At 42.7% G+C, this 21,823-nt stretch overlaps 1 protein-coding gene across 4 annotated transcripts in view; it reads right to left on the reverse strand.

The window, feature by feature from the left end:
• The window catches only part of inpp4aa (inositol polyphosphate-4-phosphatase type I Aa), a 58,771-nt gene extending 38,044 nt beyond the window's left edge, over nt 1–20,727 (reverse strand). For all 4 annotated transcript variants that reach the window (XM_036958614.1, XM_036958613.1, XM_036958615.1 and 1 more), the window contains exon 1: nt 20,589–20,727. The gene's annotated coding sequence lies outside the window, so the exon portion shown is untranslated. The remainder of the gene's footprint in view (nt 1–20,588) is intronic.
• Nucleotides 20,728–21,823: the final 1,096 nt, after the last annotated feature.

Here is a 21,823-nt window from a genome sequence, read left to right on the forward strand (position 1 = left end):
GAAAACCTGATGGAGTCTGCAAAAGACCTGAGACTGGGACGGAGATTTGTCTTCCAACAAGACAATGATCCAAAACATAAAGCAAAATCTACAATGGAATGGTTCAAAAATAAACATATCCAGGTGTTAGAATGGCCAAGTCAAAGTCCAGACCTGAATCCAATCGAGAATCTGTGGAAAGAACTGAAAACTGCTGCTCACAAATGCTCTCCATCCAACCTCACTGAGCTCGAGCTGTTTTGCAAGGAGGAATGGGAAAAAATTTCAGTCTCTCGATGTGCAAAACTGATAGAGACATACCCCAAGCGACTTACAGCTGTAATCGCAGCAAAAGGTGGCGCTACAAAGTATTAACTTAAGGGGGCTGAATAATTTTGCACGCCCAATTTTTCAGTTTTTGATTTGTTAAAAAAGTTTGAAATATCCAATAAATGTCGTTCCACTTCATGATTGTGTCCCACTTGTTGTTGATTCTTCACAAAAAAATACAGTTTTATATCTTTATGTTTGAAGCCTGAAATGTGGCAAAAGGTCGCAAAGTTCAAGGGGGCCGAATACTTTCGCAAGGCACTGTAAATATAGTTTATATTCACAATGGTGTTTGTGCTTCACTGGTTGCCCATTTCTTGAAGCAACAGGTCACAAACATTGCTGCTGTGATGGCACACTGTGGTATTTAACCCAGTAGATATGGGAGTTGATCAAAATGTGATTTGTTTTAGATTTCTTTGTGGATCTGTGTAATCTGAGGGAAATACAGTGGGGCAAAAAAAGTATTTAGTCAGCCACCAATTGTGCAAGTTCTCCCACTTAAAAAGATGAGAGAGGCCTGTAATTTTCATCATAGGTACACTTCAACTATGTCAGACAAAATGAGAAAAAAAAATCCAGAAAATCACATTGTAGGATTTTAAAAAAAAAATGTAAACTCTGTTTATTAAGTTTTGAACATACACACACAGAGACAAGACAAAGCAATATAAATAATATACTGAACTAGAAAAAAATATACAAATAAAAATACAAATAAAAAAATAGCTTTAAAGATACCATACTTTAGACAAGTTAAACACACCGGGCAGAAGGCTAGAGGTTAAAGGGCAATCTATAGTACAGGGACAGGGCAAACATCTCACCATTGTTCCTGTAAACAGTCAAGGGATAAGGGTGGAGAAATGCCACGTGAATTGAATTGAATTTTTTCTAGTTTCAGAGAGCACAACACATCCCTCACCCAATATTTATAAGATGGGGGAGCTGCCATCTTCCAGTTCTGTAGTATTAGCCGTCTAGCTAAAAGAGTTGTATAAGCAACAGTGTCCGACTGGATTCTCGATAGAGGGGTACCCATGGGCAGTACTCCAAAAAGGGCTGTAAGGGGAGACGGCTCTATAACAGTGTCATATATATCAGAGAAACATTTAAATATTAATTCCCAGAAACCTGACAGTTTATGACAGCCCCAAAACATATGCAACAGTGTGGCTGGTTCCACCTTACATCTGACACAGGTAGGATCAAAATCAGAGAATATTCTTCCAAGTTTGGCCCCCGACCAGTGGATACGGTGAACCACCTTGAATTGAATGAGGCTGTGTCTAGTGCTAAAAGAGGACGAGTGCACCCTGTGCAGCACAGATTCCCAGGCGTCTTCCCCAAGTTCCTCCCCCAAATCCTTTTCCCATCGAGTCTTTAAAGGCACCAAAGAAGGGTTCTGTAAGTCATGAATGATTGCATATACATCTGAAATTGCGCCCCTAGGAAGCTTGTTCAGCTCCAAGATGCTCTCTATAGCTGTATTCGCAGGCCTATTGGGAAATCCAGGTGTGTTAGCCCTGACAAAGTTTCTAGTCTGGAGATAGCGGAAAAAGTGGGATTGGGGGAGATTGAACTTTTCCTGCAGCTGAGAAAAAGAGGCAAATATACCATCAAAGAATAATTGGGCTAGCGAGGAGAGTGCCTAGTGAGTGCCAAATGCCAAAAGCCCCATCATTCAAAGATAGAGGAAATAAAATGCTCTGATTGATTGGGCCTGATAGAGAAAAGCCTCGGAGGCTAAAGGCTAAACGTAACTGATTCCAAATTTTAAGAGACTGCTTTACAATTGGGTTGGCACACCTTTTGCCTAGGGACATTGGGAGAGACGAGCACAGCACAGAGGAAAGTGCTGCAGGTTTACACGATTCAGACTCCATCTGGACCCAGAGTGGTCTAGGGCCAGTAGGATCAGTCTGCAGCCAGTACAGAACGGCTCTAAAATTTGCAGCCCAGTAGTATGTCTGAAAATTTGGTAGAGCTAAACCCCCCAATGACCTAGGCTTCTGTAAATGTTTTCTACCAATCCGTGGTACCTTGCCATCCCAAATAAAATGCATGAATGTTTGATCCAGTGAAATAAAAAAAGATTTTGGAATAAAAATGGGTAAACATTGAAATAAATATAGAAATTTGGGCAACACATTCATTTTAATGACATTAATCCTTCCGATAAGAGAAAGGGGTAGCGAATTCCAAAAAGTAAAAGATTGTTTCAATCTGTCTGCTAGAGCAACACAGTTTTCCTGAAACAAATTTGAATATTTCCTTGTCACTTTTACTCCCAAGTAGGTGAATTGATCCCGAACAATCCTAAACTGAGAACTTGTGAAAGAGCACTTTAAAGCAGCCTTGTTTACCGGAAAAAGCTCACTCTTGCCTAAATTCAGCTTGTACCCTGAGATTGATCCAAACTTTTTAAGAACAGATAGGGCACGTGGCAATGAGGTATCGGGATTGGAGATAAACAAAAGGAGGTCGTCAGCATATAGCGAGACTTTCTGCTCCCAGCCCGCCCTGATTATGCCTTGAATGGCATCATTAGAGCGTAGTGCAATGGCGAGAGGCTCAATTGCCAAAGCAAACAACAAGGGGGAGAGTGGGCAACCCTGTCTGGATCCGCGGTGCAAGGGAAAATAGTCAGAGGACACGTTATTAGTCCGTACCGGAGCCATGGGGGAAAAATAAAGAATCTTTATCCACGCAATGAATTTGGGGCCAAAGCCAAATCTATAAAGGGCAGCTGTTAGGTAATCCCACTCAACGCGGTCAAACGCTTTTTCGGCATCAAGTGAGACCACCACCTCCGGGTCCCCCGACGCTGGGGAGTACAGTATATTATATATAAGGCGCCTAATATTGAAAAATAAATGCCTATTTCTCACAAAGCCAGTCTGGTCAGAGTATTACTTGGTGCAGCAAGCCTTCCATACGGATGGCTAAAAGCTTAGCTAGGATTTTGTAATCACAGTTTAAAAGCGAGATTGGGCGATAGGATCCACATTCCAGGGGATCTTTGTTTTTCTTTAGTAGTAATGAAATTGAAGCCTGATAAAGACTAGGCGGCAGCTTTGAAGTATTGAGGCACTCTGCAAATAGTCGGGACAAGAATGGGCAAAGCAGACCAGAAAACGTCCTGTAAAATTCGGTTGGAAAACCGTCCGGACCCGGTGATTTACCACTTTTCATTGCGGACACTGCTGTTGCAATCTCCTCAAGCGTAAATTCTTCTTCTAGACAGTCATGGGAGTCTGTATCAATTGAAGGCATATTCAAGCCATTAAAGAAGGAGTCAATCAGCAAAGGGTCTTGAGGGGATTCAGAGGTGTATAGCGCAGAGTAAAATTGTTTAAATTGATCATTGATCTCTTTATGTATAACTGTGGTGGCACCAGACGGGGTCCTTATTCGTGGGATTAGCCGTGAGGCCTCAGATTTACGGATCTGATGTGCAAAGAGTTTACTGGCCTTGTCGCCTTGTTCATAGACTTTGTATCGAGCTCGCAAGAGTAACTGTTCAGCTTGCCTGGTAGAAAGCTCATCAAATTCAGATTGGAGTAGTTGGCGCTCTTTATGCAGATCAGAGGAAGGATCCGTAGCATACTTCTCATCCAATGTGGCTATGGACTCGCTCAGGTCCCGAAGTCGCTGGGAGCGAACTCTGTTTTGGTTGGCTGTATAAGAAATAATTTGGCCACGTAGGTATGCTTTGAGAGACTCCCATATGGTAGAGCAGGACATACCTGGTGTTGAATTAGTTTCTAGGAATAAGGTAATTTCAGAAGAAATGAAATTGACAAACTCCTTATCTGAGAGTAAAATGGGGTTGAGACGCCATTGATAACACCTAGGAGGTCGCTGGGGAAACTCTAGTTCAAGCACTAATGGTGAATGGTCAGAGATAACAATACTCTCGTAAGTACACTGCCGAAGGTTAGGCAGAAGTTTTTTGTCCAAAAATAAGTAATCAATCCGGGAGTATGTTTTATGAACATGAGAATAAAAGGAATACTGTCTATCTGTAGGATGTAGGAAACGCCAGGCCTCAAACATAGCATATTTCTGAAGAAAGGATTGAATAAGTAGGGCACATTTAGATGGGCCTGTATTTATTTGTGAGGACTTGTCCAGAACTGGGGACATTTTACAGTTGAAATCCCCCCCTAAAATCAACAAATGAGAATCTAAATTGGGAATAGCAGACAGAAAGGAAGAAATTAAACTTGTGTCATCCCAATTGGGAGCATAAACACTAGCCAAAACAAGAGGGGTAGAAAACAGTTCACCAGTTACTATGACGTATCGTCCCTTAGGATCAGCAAAAACCTCAGAAGCTACAAAGGGAGTAGCTTCATCAACCAGAATAGCAGCACCTCTTGATTTACTATGAAAGTTTGAGTGGAACACTTGACCAACCCAGTCCTTACGCATCCTAAAATGCTCACCAGTCCTCAAGTGAGTCTCTTGTAGAAATGCAATATTTGCATTCAAACCCTTTAAGTGCGTCAACACCCTCTTACGCTTTACCGGGTTGTTAACCCCTTTGGTATTCCAAGAAATGTACTTGGTCGTATTATTTCGGCCCCTCTGGGCATTCCCGTTATTCAACCCTGTCATTAGAGCATAGAATGGAAAAGCAATGAGCGCCCAAAACCCCAAGAATAACTTGTCTCAGAGTAATAATGTACGGTGGTAAATGTTTGGAAAAAGTACAGAAAAAAAACAGAAAAAAAACTAAAAAGACAGAATGACAACATTAGAACTGAACAATTCAACCTGCCTCCCCACCCCCTCCCCCCATCCCAGACAATACCTCCCCAAACGAGGTACAAGCCTAAATAGAACATGTTCTCTTCGCACAGTATGTCTGTGAGAGTGCGGTCTTAAACCTAAACCCACAGTCCCGCTCTTTAAAGTCGTGTTTTGTTAGTGGATCAAGCAGCAAATAAAAAATAAAAAAAAGGTGAATCCCTTGTGCAAACGGAATGACAAAAGCACCACTTGTAGATGTATATAATTGTATTCACCTGTCTTATAACAGGCATTGAGAGAGAAAATAAATAAAATGTATAAAGGCTCTCAGCCAAAAATCTAATTTGAAGTAAGGAAATCGTAGTTAGACAATCAAAAATAATAGTAATTATAATAGTAGTCTAGTTGAAGCTGAGACAGCTTACAACCAATACCAAAAAACTACGTGTGCTACGTTGAACGTTTGCTGGGCATAAATTACGCTCCAAACTTTTAAAATTAAAGTGAGGCCCCAGAAACCGTGTAGCCTCGTGAGACATTTACTGTTTACTGGGTCAATGCAAACGGATGCAGTAAACAAATAACCAAAACTATTTTGAGTCACTGAGACAATGTGTAAACAAACTAAATAGGTGAGCGAGACACGCACAGTAGATAATCAAAACATTAGATCACATCAAATAAGCCTGAATAGTTTCGCCAACTATAGAAGACTAGCCTGTTATATCTAAACATAATTGTACCACAAGTGGGGTACTTACAATCCACACTGTGAGCATATTCAAGATTTCTTGATGTGACGTTGAATGTGAGCCATAGCCTCATCCGGAGATTCAAATGTGTGGTCTTTACCCTCATGAGATATCCATAAACGGGCCGGGAATCGCAGTCCATACTTCACACTTGGATGGTCCCGAAGCACTCGTTTGGCCTGTCCGAAAGCTGCGCTATGCCTGGAAACAGTGGGGGAGTAGTCCTGGTAAATGAAAAAGCTCTGTCCTTGAAAGCTCAGAGTGGTATTGCGGGCTCGTCGGAGGATCTCCATCTTCTCATGAAAAAAGTGCACTCGAAGAATTATGTCACGGGGCCTCTCCCCATCCCGGGGCTTTGGGCGCAGCGACCGGTGGGCTCGATCAATCAGGGGCTTTTCATCTAAGGCAAGAACATCCTTCAGCAGCCCTGAAACGAAATCCGTGGCACGATGCATTTCCGCGGACTCTGGGACTGATACAAGTCTCAGATTATTGCGGCGAGAGAATCCCTCTAAACTCACACAGCACTCCCTCACCTTTTCCAGATCCGCAGCTAGGCGTTTAACTTCAGTCTCCAGGGATGTAGTTAAATCGGAGACATTAGTAGCGGAGGCCTCCAGTGCTGCAATCGTTGTAGTGTGTGACGCAGTTGTTGTTTTGAGTAATGTAATTGCCGGCACAGTCTCGTTCCGCAGGATGGTTAAATCTGCTTTTAAAGTATCAGAAACCTCCTGTATTCTGGCCTCAATCGTAGCAACCACCTGTGTTTTCATTTCAACTATCTCAGAGCGTAGTAGCCTGATGGCCTCGAGAATGTTCATTTCAGCGCCGCCAGGCCAAGCCGCGCCCCCGGGTAAAGTGTGCGTCCCCGGGCCCTCAGACTCAGGAGAGGGCGGTGATGAGAGCGGGTCTTGTAGGCCGGGTTTTCTCAAAGTCATGCTCTTGGCCTTATGTTTGGTCGACATGTTGACATTCGGAAGCAAAGTATTCTTGGTTTTTATGGAAAGGGATCACCAAATTAATATTTGAAAATAAATACGGTTCTGCTGCAGAATTCACATAAACTTTAAGAATACCACGGGAGCAAACGGAGAACACGTCAGTCACACATGGCGTCCCCTACCATCCCCCCACATTGTAGGATTTTTTATGAATTTATTTGCAAATTATGGTGGAAAATAAGTATTTGGTCAATAACAAAAGTTTATCTCAATACTTTGTTATATACCCTTTGTTGGCAATGACAGAGGTCAAACGTCTTCACAAGGTTTTCACACACTGCTGCTGGTATTTTGACCCATTCCTTCATGCAGATCTCCTCTAGAGTAGTGATGTTTTGGGGCTGTTGCTGGGCAACACGGACTTTCAACTCCCTCCAAAGATTTTCTATGGGGTTGAGATCTGGAGACTGGCTAGGCCACTCCAGGACCTTGAAATGCTTCTTACAAAGCCACTCCTTCGTTGTCCGGGCGGTGTGTTTGGGATCATTGTCATAATGAAAGACCCAGCCACGTTTCATCTTCAATGCCCTTGCTGATGGAAGGAGATTTTCACTCAAAATCTCACGATACATGGCCCCATTGATTCTTTCCTTTACACGGATCAGTCGTCCTGGTCCCTTTGCAGAAAAACAGCCCCAAAGCATGATGTTTCCACCCCCATGCTTCACAGTAGGTATGGTGTTCTTTGGATGCAACTCAGCATTCTTTGTCCTCCAAACACGACGAGTTGAGTTTTTACCAAAAAGTTATATTTTGGTTTCATCTGATCATATGACATTCTCCCAATCTTCTTCTGGATCATCCAAATGCTCTCAAGCAAACTTCAGACGGGCCTGGACATGTACTGGCTTAAGCAGGGGGACACGTCTGGCACTGCAGGATTTGAGTCCCTGGCGGCGTAGTGTGTTACTGATGGTAGGCTTTGTTACTTTGGTCCCAGCTCTCTGCAGGTCATTCACTAGGTCCCCCCGTGTGGTTCTGGGATTTTTGCTCACCATTCTTGTGATCATTTTGACCCCACGGGGTGAGATCTTGCGTGGAGCCCCAGATCGAGGGAGATTATCAGTGGTCTTGTATGTCCTCCATTTCCTAATAATTGCTCCCACAGTTGATTTCTTCAAACCAAGCTGCTTACCTATTGCAGATTCAGTCTTACCAGCCTGGTGCAGGTCTACAATTTTGTTTCTGGTGTCCTTTGACAGCTCTTTGGTCTTGGCCATAGTGGAGTGTGACTGTTTGAGGTTGTGGACAGGTATCTTTTATACTGATAACAAGTTCAAACAGGTGCCATTAATACAGGTAACGAGTGGAGGACAGAGGAGCCTTAAAGAAGAAGTTACAGGTCTGTGAGAGCCAGAAATCTTGCTTGTTTGTAGGTGACCAAATACTTATTTTCCACCATAATTTGCAAATAAATTCATAAAAAATCCTACAATGTGATTTTCTAGATTTCTTTTCTCATTTGGTCTGTCATAGTTGAAGTGTACCTACGATGAAAATTACAGGCCTCTCTCATCTTTTTAAGTGAGAGAACTTGCACAATTGGTGGCTGACTAAATACTTTTTTGCCCCACTGTATGTGTCTCTAATATGGTCATACATTTCAAAGGAGGTTAGGAAGTGTAGCTCAGTTCCCACCTCATTTTGTGGGCAGTGTGCACATATCCTGTCTTCTCTCGAGAGCCAGGTCTGCACCTCGTCAAAGCTTTCCTTAATATTGGGTCAGTCACAGTGGTCAGGTATTCTGCCACTGTGTACTCTCTGTTTAGGGCCAAGTCACATTCCAGTTTGCTTTGTTTTTGGTTAATTCTTTCCAATGTGTCAAGTAATGATCTTTTTGTTTTCTCATGATTTGGTTGGGTCTAATTGCATTGTTGTCCTGGGGCTCTGTAGGGTCTGTTTGTGTTTGTGCACAGAGCCCCAGGACCAGCTTCCTGAGTCGATTATTCTCTAGGTTCATCTCTCTGTAGGTGATTGCTTTGTTATGGAAGGTTTGGGAATCACTTCCTTTTAAGTGTTTGAAGAATTTAACAGCTCTTTTCTGAATTTTGATAATTAGTGGGTATTGTCCTAATTTTGCTCTGCGTGCATTATTTGGTGTTTGGTATTATTCTGTTATTTCTGTACTGTTTTAGTGTTTCACCATAGGTTTTCTTGGTTGGATGGGTTTCTCAATTCTCTTTCCTAGGTTTTTGCTTTCTTCATCAAACCAAGTTGTCTAAAATGGATTTCATTTGTTGTTGCAAATAGTTTTTTTTTAAGGTTTCTACACCACCCTGCTTCCATCTACAGCATTTTTTAATAGTGGGCAGCTATTTCGGCTTTGATTTTGCATGATTCAGTATTGCACTGTTCAGTAGACTGAGATTTTGCTGTGGTCTGATAGGGGTGTCAGTGGGCTGACTGAGAATGCTCTGAGAGACTCTGGGTTGAGGTCAGTGATAAAGTAGTTTACAGTACTACTGCTAAGAGATGAGCTGTAGGTGTACCTACCGTAGTAGTCCCCTCGAAGCCTACCATTGACTATGTACAGACAGTGTGCGACTGTCTCCAAAAAGTGCTAACATATGTAGTGGGGAGAGGCTGAGTTAGGGGGAAAGTAAATCAACACTTCATCTTTTGTGTCAAAGAACTACTGGTGCTTGTCTAATTCTCATTATTTTGCCCAGCAATAGTTTACAGACTAAGATAGCACACACGACGCACAAATGCATGCATGCACGAACGCTCACACACACACACTTTTCCCCTAAATCAGCCTCTCCCCACAGCAAATGTTAGTATTTTTTTGTGGGATCTCCACTGAATAAGGTAAATCTGCCTTCAGTTTTTGAATAACCTAAACAACTCCCTGCGTCTTGATTCCATTGTGCCGCTGGGCTGTATTGTGATGGGGGAGGGGTCTTCATGTTGAATTTGGCACCATTGAAAATGAGACCCTGGTCTCAATGGGCTCCCATGATGAAATAAAAGTCAAATAAAATAAATAACACACACACATCCCAGTTTGCATGGTCCTAGCCAGGGAGAACACCTGCTACACACAGCATGAAAAGCAGGCCAAGCTCCCAGAATCCTTTGCTTCATTGCTCCTTCCTCCTTCTTGGCATTAGCCCTGTTTCAAAAGATAGGATGGTTCCTGGAGGTAATAACAGATAATCTGACTGGATAGATGAAAGAAAGTGGACACTGCTTTCACTTCTTGTTTACCATCAGATCAGTGAGTACTTCAAGGAAGGAAGGTGTCTTTTTTAAGTATCGGAAGAATGAAATCCCTACCAGAAATACAATTCTTATGTCTATACTGAGTTGAGCTTGCCAGTTCCTTATTCTACACTAACATGGAATATATAAGGAGCTCTGTTTCTATGTATAAATATGTGTATTAATGACCGTTCTCTCACCTCTAATCAAGTGTGCATATTTGCATCCAATATGAATTTTGTCACAGAGATGCTTACTGCTGCAGCAGCTACACCTAGACAACTGAATGAAAACAGGAAACAGGAAACTCACTCTGTCGCCTTGCCTAACTGTCAAACACAAACGTACAACCATGTCCGCCTGGTCACAGACCAGGGGGGGAACTGTGACACTCTCTCTCTCTCTCCCCCTTTGACCTCAGAGTTGTTTTCAAGGCAGAAGAGCCCTCACAAGGCCTTCATTTGATTTGCTCATTGTATAACCCTGTACAATCACATCAGTTTAAAAACAACTCAGTTTCCTTCTCTCTGCTCTCTCTCTTGATCCCTTTCTTACAAAATGATCTCCCACACTCTCACCTCTCTTCTCTGCAGTATTGTTAACAGCTGATCAATGCGGTTCTGTTACACAACACACACACCACTTCTGATTTCAGCAAGACAGAAGAGGCAGAACGGAGTGGTGGAGGAATAGGAACCATAAACTGACAAGTAGAAGATTTTTTACAGACAGGGGGAAGGCATTTTGATGACAACACTGAGTGACAACTGTCACTTGAGTCAGAATCACGGAGCACAGCCACGGAGGTGCTGTCTTGCTTAGCCATGAGGTTTTAAAGTACGGTGACACAAGCAATATGACTAACCTGGTCTACTTCTTACTGATATGCAGAGACACAGCAACACATCAAGGATGTGATACATTTTAGGTAGAGGGTAAATTCCAAAATCCAATTTTTTTTATTTTATTTAACTAGGCAAGTCAGTTAAGAGCAAATTCTTATTTACAATGACGGCCTAGGAACAGTGGGTTATCTGCCTTGTTCAGAGGCAGAATTACAGATGTTTACCTTGTCAGCTCGGGGATTCAATCTGGCAACCTTTCAGTTACTAGTCCAACGCTCTAACCACTAGGCAACCTGCCACCCCAACTTAACAGCTTTTCTTTTTCTAGAATAGAGGCAGCAGATAATAAAATAATGAAAAGATAACATAACATAATAAAAGAAGTGAACATGAAAAAGATGAGATGAGAGACAGAGAGTGAAGATAAAAAGAGAAAGGAAAGAGTAGAAAAGAGAAAGTAGTGAGAAGTACTTCTGAGAACTAATCTAACCTGAAAGGATTTTGAGCTCGCCCTGAGAGCAAACGTTTTCCGTTCCTGTGGCATGTCTGACATGCTTGACATTTCCTCTTACAGAAACTCCCGCACGCACACACACAGGTGAGCGCACGCACACACACACACACAGGTGAGCGCACGCACACACGCGCACACGCACACACACAGGTGAGCGCACGCACACACGCGCACACGCACACACACACACGTTCCTTCCCATCTGTCTTCCGGATCTGTTTATTGTCGGGTAAATAATTTTTCAGTACTGGGACAAAAGGGCACAGGAACTCAAGCTGAGCCTTTGTGTGTAAGGGTAGGTGGATGGGTATGTGTGTGTGTGCACATGCAGCTATTTGTTTGTGACTGTGTATGATACTTGAACAGAGACCCTCATGTGTGTGCCTGTGCATCCATCCAGAGGGCTTCTGAGTATGCAAGTCTATTTAGCATACACACACACATTCCTACTCATGAAAACATAGGCAGTCACAGAGAAGCGCGCATTCACCATCATACAGACATAAAGACTCCTACCCTCCCAGAAAGGCTGCTCGTTTACCCATTCAATCACTGCCAGGGTAATCTGGCAACTCCGTATGAAACCAGACAGTGGGCAATTAGCACCTGGTAATGGGCGCTGGTATCATTAGGCTGTATGAGTCATTGTCAGTGGGAACAGGCTTTAACACATTGTAATCCTCATAGCCTGGGCCCCTGGGGCTCTGGGAGAAGGACTGTGTGATGCCCCGTCTTTCTGGATCTGAGGCACAGCCATGGGGAGCCAATCAGACATCAGACATCCATCACAAATCATGATGATGATGACTTGTAGTTCATTATCAGTGGCTGTGGCCCAGCAGGAGGGATCAAACCCCACAACACTGGTGTTGCATCAAGCACCCTGCTCCAGGGGACTGAAACATCAGAACCGTGGATATCGGACCCAACGCATCACTGGGGGCACACTGCCTTCCTTCCAGGACATCTACAGCGCCCGGTGTCACAGGACCACCAAGAAGATCATCAAGGAACTCAGCCACACGAGGCACAGCTTGTTCACCCCGCTGCCATCTAGAAGGTGGAGACATCACAGGTGCTTTAAAGCTGGCACCGAGAGACTGATAGAAGCTGTTTATCTCCAGGCCATCAGACTGTTAAACAGTCATCACTAGCACGCCTCCACCCACTACCCTGCCCTGAAGCTTAGACACTGTCACTAGCCTGCCGGTACTCTACCCTGCAACTTAGAGACTGATAGAAGCTGTTTATCTCCAGGCCATCAGACTGTTAAACAGTCATTACTAGCCAGCCTCCACCCACTACCCTGCCCTGAAGCTTAGACACTGTCACTAGCCTGCCGGTACTCTACCCTGCAACTTAGAGACTGCTGCCATATGTACATAGAGTCATTGAGCATTAGTCACTGTAGACCCCTTTCCTGCAGTCAAATGACCTAGTGGCCTAATGGGTGGAATGTTATTAATATTTTTCATAATTTCATAATTAATAAACATTATTTGAAAAACTCGCCGAAAATCCGGTGTTTCTATGTCAAACGATTTTGTTATATTTCAGTCTCCTATGACGTATATAAAGTGTAAATATTGGGATGCAAACTCAAAATGTAATACATTTCAACGTAAATTTGATCTGACATGGTACAGATGTCTTGTTTTTTTAAAGCCCATAACCATTCGTGTGAGGTGTATACTTTTGTTTCAAAGTAGATTTGTTTAAGACCACCAAGAAACACCTTGTGTGACCCTGATTTAGCCCACTGCAGTAAAAGGTTAATAATGTTTACATAACGTTTTACCCACTTTATATGTACAGTATATACTGTATTCTAGTCATGACTCATCCTATTTAACAAACTATAGTTTTGGCAAGTCAGTTAGGACATCTACTTTGTGCATGACACAAGTAATTTTTCCAACAATTATTTACAGACAGATTATTTCACTTATCATTCACTGTATCACAATTCCAGTGGGTCAGAAGTTTACATACACTAAGTTGACTGTGCCTTTAAACAGCTTGGAAAATTCCAGAAAATTATGTCATGGCTTTAGAAGCTTCTGATAGGCTAATTGACATCATTTGAGTCAATTGGAGGTTTACCTGTGGGTGTATTTCAAGGCCTACCTTCAAACTCAGTGCTTCTTTGCTTGACATCATGGGAAAATCAAAAGAAATCAGCCAAGACCTAGGAAAAATAATTGTAGACCTCCACAAGTCTGGTTCATCCTTGGGAGCAATTTCCAAACGCTTGAAGGTACCATGTTCATCTGTACAAACAATAGTATGCAAGTATAAACACCATGGGACCATGCAGCCGTCATACTGCTCAGGAAGGAGACGCGTTCTGTCTCCTAGAGTGCAGCTCCCTCCAGTAACCACGAGCACAACCGTTCCTTGATTTTTTTTATTTTTTTTATTTTTTTTAGAATTTTACCCCTTTTTCTCCCCAATTCCGTGGTATCCAATTGTTGTAGTAGCTACTATCTTGTCTCATTGCTACAACTCCCGTATGGGCTCGGGAGAGACGAAGGCTGAATGTCATGCGTCCTCCGATACACAACCCAACCAGCCGTACTGCTTCTTAACACAGCGCGCATCCAACCCGGAAGCCAGCCGCACCAATGTGTCGGAGGCTACACCGTGCCCCTGGCAACCTTGGCTAGCGCGCACTGCGCCCGGCCCGCCACATGAGTCGCTGGTGCGCGATGAGACAAGGAGATCCCTACCGACCAATCCCTCCCTAACCCGGATGACGCTGGGCCAATTGTGCGTCGCCCCACGGACCTCCCGGTCGCGGCCGGCCGTTCCTTGATTTTAACTGGCGGTTTTATTCTGTAGTTTTAGTCAGAATGATCACCTTCTGTGAGAACTATAAAGTAAATGAAAATACAGTTAAGCACACTCTTACAACCTTCTTATCTTACGAGTGACTTATTAGCTTGGTATAACTCTGAAGTGCTGACATACATAAACAGTTTAGCCGGAGCTTTAACAGTGCCAGATTAAACACGAATAAAGGAAAAATACCTCATTGGCTGCTTATTACAGAAGGGAGGAAATCAAACTTCACACTTATTATTCCTGACATGAATTCACACTTCATCCTTAATTATTATAATGTTCCCATCCTAACATACACACTTCAACCTTTATGAACTACACCCGATGACATGAAAACTTAGCTAACACAGCACGGGATTGCCTTCCCTCCAAAGGTGTGTTGCTACGATAATGATGCCCGTTACAACAGTTATTAGCCACGTACTTCCGCTTGTCTTATCATTTCCCCCGCATAGCGAACACGTAAACAATTCAAACAAAAAACAATGACATAGACTTACAGGCTAATTGTCAGTTACATAGAGATTAACGTACTTTGGTGCGAAAAGTGCAAATCAATCCCAGAACAACAGCAAAGGACCTTGTGAAGATGCTGGAGGAAACAGGTACAAAAGTATCTATATCCACAGTAAAACAAGTTCTGTTTCGACATAACCCGAAAGGCCACACAGCAAGGAAGAAGCCACGGCTCCAAAACCGCCATTAAAAAAGCCAGACGACGGGGACAAAGCACATGGGGACAAAGATCGTACTTTTTGGAGAAATGTCCTCTGGTCTGATGAAACAAAGAACGGTTTGGCCATAATGACCATCAATATGTTTGGAGGGAAAAGGATGAGGCTTGCAAGCCGAAGAACACCATCCCAACCGTGAAGCATGGGGGTGGCAGCATCATGTTGTGGGGGTGCTTTGCTGCAGGAGGGACTGGTGCACTTCTCAAACTAGATGGCATCATGAGGGAGGGAAAATTATGTGGATATATTGAAGCAACATCTCAAGACATCAGTCAGGAAGTTAAATCTTGGTCGCAAATGGGTCTTCCAAATGGACAATGACCAAAAGCATACTTCCAAAGTTGTGGCAAAATTGCAACAAAGTCAAGGTATTGGAATGGCCATCACAAAGCCCTGACCTCAATCCCATAGAAAATTTGGGCAGAACTGAAAAAACGTGTGCGAGCAAGGAGGCCTACAAACCTGACTCCGTTACATCAGCTCTGTCAGGAGGAATGGGCTAAAATTCACCCAACTTATTGTGGGAAGCTTGTGGAAGGCTACATGCAACGTTTGACCCAAGTTAAACAATTTAAAGGCAATGCTATCAACTACTAATAGAGTGTATGTAAACTTCTGACCCACTGGGAATGTGGGACTGTGAAGCTGAAATAAATCATTCTCTCTACTATTATTCTGACATTTAACATTCTTAAAATGAAGTGGTGATCCTAACTGACCTAAGACAGGATATTTTTACTAGGATTAAATGTCAGGAATTGTGAAAAACTTAGGTTAAATGTATTTAAACGTCCGACTTGTATGTATGTAAACGTCCGACTTCAACTATACATAGTTATATTCCAGATTCTGGACCGGATGCTAATTTCCTGCAATTCTATCCATTTTGCCATACGGTTTTGCACTGCGTATTTATATACTGGATTTTTGACATAACCCACTTAAATGCATTGACTGTTGTACATATCATTCTTAGTACATCTTGTGTAAATTAATCTGGTGTTTAAACATATAGAGTGCATTTGAATTACTGCCACAGTGCTATTTGGTTGTTAATTGTATTAGACATTTCTTGATTCATTTTATTTTGTATTTTTGCGTACTGTTTGACATTTACTGCATTGTTAGGAGCTAGTAACATAAATCTGCTAAACTGTGTGCGCGACCAATAAACTTTGATTTGAACTTTGATTTTGATCTTCCAGAGATCCATCACAGATCAGACATCCACAGTCTGCGGGGTCCTGTCAAGAGAAGGGACAGCTTTATGGGCTTGAGGATGGGGGAATTTGGTAGATGAGTGGTTTTGGGAGTTTGAAGGGGAGGCTCCTCCTTCTTGGGCAGGGAGGATGAGAGAGGGGATTTTGCATTGTAATGAAAGGTGGTGGGGGGAAAGGTATCCTGTTTTTTGAGGAGAGAAAGTGGTAAGAGAAATGGGTCTTGCCTGTCATAAGGTGAGTGGGGTGGGGGTTGAGAGAGAGGTAAAGTAGCTGGTCCTATGGGGTTTGGGGTACTTCAATTATGTGATGGAGAGGCTGAAAGAAGGGGTCAGGGTTGAGAGGAGGCCAGCTCAAAGTCAGCTGCTCAGACAGCTCAGACATGCCTCTCCAGGGATGCATGGAAGGTGAGGACAGTGACCCAGTTAGGAGGACCTGGCTCTGGCTGTGTGGTACACCAGACATCCTGCAGAGACTGTCAGTACTGTCTGGACTGGAGCATCTCTCATCCTCATCTATTCCCCTTCCTTCTTCCTTCTTTCCTCTCCACCTCCCCTTTTCCTCTCCCCCTTCCTCTCCCCTGCCTACCATTGTCCATCTTCTGTGGTTTTCTCTCTCTCTGTCTCACTCTATTCTCTGCTCCCCAGTCTATTTTTCTCTCATCTCATCCCCTCTCCCCTCTTTATTGCTCTATTTCCATATCCTCTTGTCTCGTCCTTTCACCTCTCTTCTGTTGCTCTCTCCTTCCATACAGGATCTATTGATCCAATCAGAATATGGGTTTAGCTGACCTTGCTCTGCACTGTTAGGAGCATAGAAATAAGAATGAAGCTCCAACCCTGGCAAATGACTGGTTAACTCATTGGTACACTCGCAATGGTTGCCTGGTATTGGGATGCAATCATTTCCATGGTGTTAGGGTTAGGGTTAAGGTTTGGAATGTTCTATCAACTGATGATGGATTGCCATGGTAATGCAGAATGTTCATTCAAATGACGCTAACTGCTGTGGCTCATGGAATGGAATGTATTTTGTGTAATGTCAGTTGAGTTTACTCAACAAATCATTACACAGATTGAAGGGTACACTTCCTGATTTTACTTCCTGGCATGGGTACACTCAAAATGGCTTCATGCCACCACTGACTTGAATGGAGATGCCCTTTCTATTCATTCTTATTTCTAAGACTCTGGATCTGTCTGAAAGTACACACTATTACCTATCCAGTAGTACACTACCAGAGCCCTAAGTGACTGACCAATGTGGTTGTAGTGAGCAGAATGGAAATATATCATTTGACATGCGGAATCTCTAACTGGCACACATGTAGGAGCATACAGTGCCTTGCGAAAGTATTCGGCCCCCTTGAACTTTGCGAACTTTTGCCACATTTCAGGCTTCAAACATAAAGATATAAAACTGTATTTTTTTGTGAAGAATCAACAACAAGTGGGACACAATCATGAAGCGGAACGACATTTATTGGATTTTTCAAACTTTTTTAACAAATCAAAAACTGAAAAATTGGGCCTGCAAAATTATTCAGCCCCTTTACTTTCAGTGTAGCAAACTCTCTCCAGAAGTTCAGTGAGGATCTCTGAATGATCCAATGTTGACCTAAATGACTAATGATGATAAATACAATCCACCTGTGTGTAATCAAGTCTCCGTATAAATGCACCTGCACTGTGATAGTCTCAGAGGTCCGTTAAAAGCGCACAGAGCATCATGAAGAACAAGGAACACACCAGGCAGGTCCGAGATACTGTTGTGAAGAAGTTTAAAGCCGGATTTGGATACAAAAAGATTTCCCAAGCTTTAAACATCCCAAGGAGCACTGTGCAAGCGATAATATTGAAATGGAAGGAGTATCAGACCACTGCAAATCTACCAAGACCTGGCTGTCCCTCTAAACTTTCAGCTCATACAATTAGAAGACTGATCAGAGATGCAGCCAAGAGGCCCATGATCACTCTGGATGAACTGCAGAGATCTACAGCTGAGGTGGGAGACTCTGTCCATAGGACAACAATCAGTTGTATATTGCACAAATCTGGCCTTTATGGAAGAGTGGCAAGAAGAAAGCCATTTCTTAAAGATATCCATAAAAAGTGTCGTTTAAAGTTTGCCACAAGCCACCTGGGAGACACACCAAACATGTGGAAGAAGGTGCTCTGGTCAGATGAAACCAAAATTGAACTTTTTGGCAACAATGCAAAACGTTATGTTTGGCGTAAAAGCAACACAGCTGAACACACCATCCCCACTGTCAAACATGGTGGTGGCAGCATCATGGTTTGGGCCTGCTTTTCTTCAACAGGGACAGGGAAGATGGTTAAAATTGATGGGAAGATGGATGGAGCCAAATACAGGACCATTCTGGAAGAAAACCTGATGGAGTCTGCAAAAGACCTGAGACTGGGACGGAGATTTGTCTTCCAACAAGACAATGATCCAAAACATAAAGCAAAATCTACAATGGAATGGTTCAAAAATAAACATATCCAGGTGTTAGAATGGCCAAGTCAAAGTCCAGACCTGAATCCAATCGAGAATCTGTGGAAAGAACTGAAAACTGCTGTTCACAAATGCTCTCCATCCAACCTCACTGAGCTCGAGCTGTTTTGCAAGGAGGAATGGGAAAAAATGTCAGTCTCTCGATGTGCAAAACTGATAGAGACATACCCCAAGCGACTTACAGCTGTAATCGCAGCAAAGGGTGGCGCCACAAAGTATTAACTTAAGGGGGCTGAATAATTTTGCACGCCCAATTTTTCAGTTTTTGATTTGTTAAAAAAGTTTGAAATATCCAATAAATGTCGTTCCACTTCATGATTGTGTCCCACTTGTTGTTGATTCTTCACAAAAAAATACAGTTTTATATCTTTATGTTTGAAGCCTGAAATGTGGCAAAAGGTTGCAAAGTTCAAGGGGGCCGAATACTTTCGCAAGGCACTGTAGATACAGAATCCTGACAGAACTGATATATTGTCTATGTGTTGGAGAATGTACTGTAGGTGGTGGTAACTCTGATCTGACTCTGATCTCCCAGGCCTAACCAATCAATCCCTCTCATTGATCAGGTAAAAGCTGAGGTTTAATATCAAACAACCCAGTACATCCTTTAGCCATAGAGGAGATAAATCTTTGTGTAAATCCCAATCTAAACAGATGACTCTCCTATCCTTTCCTTCATCTGCACTGTGAAGGTGTCTGCACTGTGAAGGTGTTCTTAAATCAGTGTTGATAAAGACAGAGATATTAAGAGAGGAGGTCACTTGAGACCATTGAGATACACCCCTTATGGCGGCTTTGAGACGCAGAGCACACTCAGGGGACTCAGTCTCAGAGGTAAACCAGACACATAATGAGGAAGGAACCCAGGACAAAGAAGCTCTTGTTACACCTGGACAACAAGGTTGTTCTTCCACACTGTCAGACAGCATGAGAAAGTGACCTTTATTAATATTAATGAGGAGGAGGAAGATGAAGAAGCAAGACCTTGATCTTCATAATTATGCTGTTCTGAGTCAGAATCTCTCTCGCACGCGCACACACACACACACACACACACACACACACACACACACACACACACACACACACACACTACTAGTCATGGAGCTTTTAATCATGTTGAAGCTATAAATTCTTGCTTAGTGGACTGCTTTACTGACACTTGAGGGTCTATGATAAAGACTTGAGAGAGATAGCCTTGCACTGCTTAGGGTCAATGGTTTTAATCAGTCTGCGCTCATCAAACACATGCACACACATAGCTGTTTTGTCATAATAAATAAACTGCTAATGATTAAACAGATCAAAGCTAATCCTCTCCAGAACATAATGATTTTAAACATCTCGTTCATGCAGTCACTTAGCCCACAGTTAAATACAACCACACGCAATACCACTCACTGCCTTTGCTGTAGGCCTAAGTGATGCTGCTCTTTGTAAGACTGATCCGGGCGTCAACAAACCACCCGCAGTTTGTCTAGGGCTGTACTATAGGCTGTATGATGCAGACATAAAGAAATTAGGCTACATACACCATTGGATAAATATAGTACCTGAATCAATCATACTGTTATTTGTATTCTATTGCACTAGGCCTACACCAGTCTCAATGAGTGTTATTTCCTCTGATGCTCCGAAAATAACAAATATTGTGTCATGATGAAATCTGCTATTCTGAAGCTCATTCAAAGGTAACTCGTTGTTGGTAGTGCTTAATGAATGAGCAGTTCCGTTGTTCAGAAATATGCAACAACGGGATGGTCATGTCATGCAAACAGACCTTTTTAATTTGACATCACAGAATAGCGATTTTATAACGTGTTTATTGTGGGCTGTCAATATATAGCCTAATACATTTCAGCGATGAACGCATACATATTTAAATATACTTACTTTATGAGACGGGTAACGGGTAACCATCCCTGTATTGAAACGGTAAGTGTGCAGTTTATCTGATAGCCTAGTGATGCTCATCTCGGTTCCTCCTTGAGTCGACGGAGTCTGCAGTGGTACAGGATTTGCCCTACCCCATGCTCCGAGTGACACATTTTTACGTAATAACCCTGCTGCGAGGCCCGCCCATCCATTCCAGTGGGGCTTTTGCGCGCTCCATCTGCAGTCTCGTGCTTCATAAATATGTGGCGATGTTGAACTGAAATAGTAATTGTGATTCCACATTTGTGCCACATTTGCTTTAGGCCTGAATTATATTAAATATTGTGCTTATTCGTTTATATTGTATTGTTCTTCAGGCAATATAATGTTTGTGTCATCATCCCAAATCAACTGCATTATACTTAAAAACATTTCCAACTTCAACCAGTAAAATGGCTCTTTGGCTAGCTTTTGCTACAGCCTGTATCAATGAGCGATAGCATTCCAGCTAACAACCGCTGCATCCAAAATAGTTATGTTGCAAAGATCACAACCAAATATCCGCAAGTAAATGAGAACCCCCAAAAGTTATTTTGTTTAGAAGTAATAAAAAGGTACATCTAGGCAGATGGGTGCAGATGGCGTTGGCTTTCTTATGCCTTGATCACACTGATAGTTTTATTACGCAAAATGGCACACAGCACCATCTGGATGTGGGCAACAAAGGTTCAACATTCACCTGATGCTACCATTTCTGTCAAGTCGTCTACACATAAAGTTTGATGCATACATTCGATAAATCCAAGGTATGCACCACACCGAACGCACTGCAACTGCCTCTGCAACGCAATGCTGCAAGGCAAACGCAGCGTTCCATTGGAAATACATGTACTTCTGGTGTAACCAAAACGCAAAAACAATGTAGGTGTGATCGAGGCGTTACTACCACCAAGAGTCGTGCCAGTGTGTCATGTAGTGTGTCTCCTAACTTCGTGTATGGCTACCAAGGGAAGCAAGGCTTCCCCCAAAAAATTACCAATAATGTATCGTTAATTTCTGTGTTTCATAAATTCCTTCAATTTGCAAGAGGCTGAATGTATCTAACCTGAGAATCTATCTGATGCTGTTTGGTCAAATAGAGTATGACATTGTTGCCGCCCATAGCATTGAATGTAAGGAAAGCCAGAGAGCATTTGGCCTCCCTTAATATTTTTTTTATAGCCAATCAGTGTTGAGCTCAACTGAGTGAGCTC

This window comes from Oncorhynchus mykiss, chromosome 22 (genome assembly GCF_013265735.2).
Source record: "Oncorhynchus mykiss isolate Arlee chromosome 22, USDA_OmykA_1.1, whole genome shotgun sequence".
Taxonomy (NCBI): Eukaryota; Metazoa; Chordata; class Actinopteri; order Salmoniformes; family Salmonidae; genus Oncorhynchus; species Oncorhynchus mykiss.